The sequence below is a fragment of the Triticum urartu genome, chromosome 2 (genome assembly GCF_003073215.2).
Source record: "Triticum urartu cultivar G1812 chromosome 2, Tu2.1, whole genome shotgun sequence".
Taxonomy (NCBI): domain Eukaryota; kingdom Viridiplantae; phylum Streptophyta; class Magnoliopsida; order Poales; family Poaceae; genus Triticum; species Triticum urartu.
Window position 1 is genome coordinate 573,457,374 of NC_053023.1, and position 3,271 is coordinate 573,460,644.

Sequence of the window (3,271 nt, forward strand, 5' to 3'; positions counted from 1 at the left end):
GGGCAGGCCGGCGCCGGCGGGGCTTTGGTTGGTGCCGCCGCGCGGGAGTGGGTTGAGGCTAGTGTGGTCGGGGCTGGATGGATTAGATCGGGGTGAGTTCAGGAAGACCTCCACGCGCCTTATAGAGCGTGCCGTGATCCAAATAACTATTCTAATCCTAGTATTAGAATAGTGTTGTCCTATATATATATATGTTGCTGTTCTAAGAATTATCATGATGCCCTCATGTCCATATTTTATTTTATCGACACCTCTATCTCTAAACATGTGGACATATTTTTCGATACCGGCTTCCGCTTGAGGACAAGCGAGGTCTAGGCTTGGGGGAGTTGGTATGTCCATTTTGCATCATGCTTTTATATCGACATTTATTGCATGTGGGCTATTATTACACATTATGTCACAATACTTATGCCTATTCTCTCTTATTTTACATGGTTTACATGAAAAGGGAGGATGCCGGCAGCTGGAATTCTTGGCTGGAAAAGGAGAAAATATTAGAGACCTATTCCGCACAACTCCAAAAGTCTTGAAACTCCACAGAAGTCAGTTTCAGAATATATATATATATATATAATATTGGGCGAAGGAAGCACCAGAAGGGGGGCCACACCCTTCTCACGAGGGTGGGGGACGCCCCCCCTAGGGCGCGCCCCCTACCTCGTGGGCCCCCTGGTGGCTCTCCGATGACCATCTTCTCCTATATGAAGTCTTTCGTCGAGAAAAAAAATAAAAAGCAACCTTTCAGGACGAAACTCCGCCGCCACAAAGCGGAACCTTGGCGGATCCAATCTAGAGCTCCGGCAGAGCTGTTCTGCCGGGGAAACTTCCCTCCCGGAGGGGGAAATCATCGCCATCGTCATCACCAACGCTCCTCTCATCGGGAGAGGGCAATCTCCATCAACATCTTCATCAGCACCATCTCATCTCAAACCCTAGTTCATCTCTTGTATCCGATTCTTGTCTCCAAGTCCAGGATTGGTGCTAGTAGGTTGCTTGTAGTGTTAATTACTCCTTGTAGTTGACGCTAGTTGGTTTAATTGGCGGAAGATCATATGTTAAGATCCTTTATGCATATTAATACCCCTCTGATTATGAACATGTTTATGCTTTGTGAGTAGTTACGTTTGTTCCTGAGGACAAGGGAGAAGTGTTGCTATTAGTAGTCATGTGAATTTGGTATTCGTTCGATATTTTGATGAGATGTATGTTGTCTAGCCTCTAGTGGTGTTATGTGAACGTCAACTATATAACACTTCACCATTATTTGGGCCTAGAGGAAGGCATTGGGAAGTAATAAGTAGATGATGGGTTGCTAGAGTGACAGAAGCTTAAACCCTAGTTTATGTGTTGCTTCGTAAGGGGCTGATTTGGATCCATATGTTTCATGCTATGGTTAGGTTTACCTTAATACTTTTATTGTAGTTGCGGATGCTTGCAATAGAGGTTAATCATAAGTGGGATGCTTGTTCAAGTAAGAACAACACCCAAGCACCGGTCCACCCACATATCAAATTATTAAAGTACCGAACGCGAATCATATGAACGTGATGAAAACTAGCTTGACGATCTTCCCATGTGTCCTCGGGGGCGCTTTTCCTTATATAAGAGTTTGTCCAGGCTTGTCCTTTGCTACAAAAAGGATTGGTCCACCTTGCTGCACTTTATTTACTTTTGTTACTTGTTGCTCGTTACAAATTATCTCATCACAAAACTATCTATTACCACTTATTTCAGTACTTGCAGAGAATACCTTGCTGAAAACCGTTTATCATTTCCTTCTGCTCCTCGTTGGGTTCGACACTCTTACTTATCGAAAGGACTACGATAGATCCCCTATACTTATGGGTTATCAAGACTCTTTTCTGGCGCCGTTGCCGGGGAGTGAAGTGTCTTTGGTAGGTGGAATTTGGTAAGAAAAAATTTATATAGTGTGCTGAAATTTACTGTCACTTGTTACTATGAAAAGTAATCCTCTGAGGGGCTTGTTCGGGGTATCTTCACCCCGACCAGTAGAGCAAAGAGTTGCTCCTCAACCTACTGAACCTATTGAAAATGAAATTCCTTATGAGTATCCTTCGAGTATAATAGAAAATCTGCTAGCCAATCCTTTTACAGGAGATGGAACAAAGCATCTTGATGAACACCTAATATATGTGGATGAAGTTTGTGGATTATTTAAGCTTGCAGGTATTCCTGATGATGTTTCTAAGAAGAAGGTCTTCCCTTTATTTTTGAAGGGAGACACATTGACATCGTATAGGCTATGTGATGATATGGGATCATGGAACTATAGAAGATTGAAATTGGAATTTCATCAAAAGTATTACCCTATGCATCTTGTTCATCATGATCGCAATTATATATATATATATATATATTTTGGCCTTGCGAAGGAGAAAGCATCGCTCAAGTTTGGGGGAGGCTTAAATCAATGTTATATTCATGCCCCAATCATGAGCTTCCAAGAGAAACAATTCTTCAAAAAATTTATGCTCGGCTTTCTGATAACAATCGCACCATGCTTGATACTTCTTGTGCTGGCTCTTTTATGATGAAGACTATTGGATTTAGATGGGATTTATTGGATAGAATTAAACGCAACTCTGAAGATTGGGACCTCGACAATGGTAAGGAGTCAGGTATGACACCTAAATTTGATTGTGTTAAATCTTTTATGGATACCGATATTTTCCGTAAGTTTAGCACTAAATATGGACTTGATTCTGAGATAGTAGCTTCTTTCTGTGAATCTTTTGCTACTTATGTTGATCTCCCTAAGGAGAAGTGGTTTAAATATCATCCTCCCATAGAAGTAAAAGTAGCTGCACCTATTAAAGTTGAAGAAAAGACTGTCACTTATAATGATCCTATTGTTCCTACTTGTTATGTTGAGAAACCACCTTTCCCTGTTAGGATAAAGGATCATGCTAAAGCTTCAACTGTGGTTCGTAAAAGCAATATTAAAACATATACACCTCCTGAGCAAGTTAAAGTTGAACCTAATATTGCCATTGTTAAAGAGATCTTGTCTGATAATATTGATGGACATGTTATTCAGTTCTACGATGAAACTTCTAGAATTGCTAAACCTTGTGCTAAAGATAAAGATAGACCCGTGGTAGGCGTGCCTGTTATTTCTGTTAAAATAGGAGATCATTGTTATCATGTCTTATGTGATATGGGTGCTAGTGCTAGTGTTATACCTTATGACTTGTATAAAGAAATCAAGCATGAAATTGCACCTGCTGAGTTAGAAGATATTGATGTC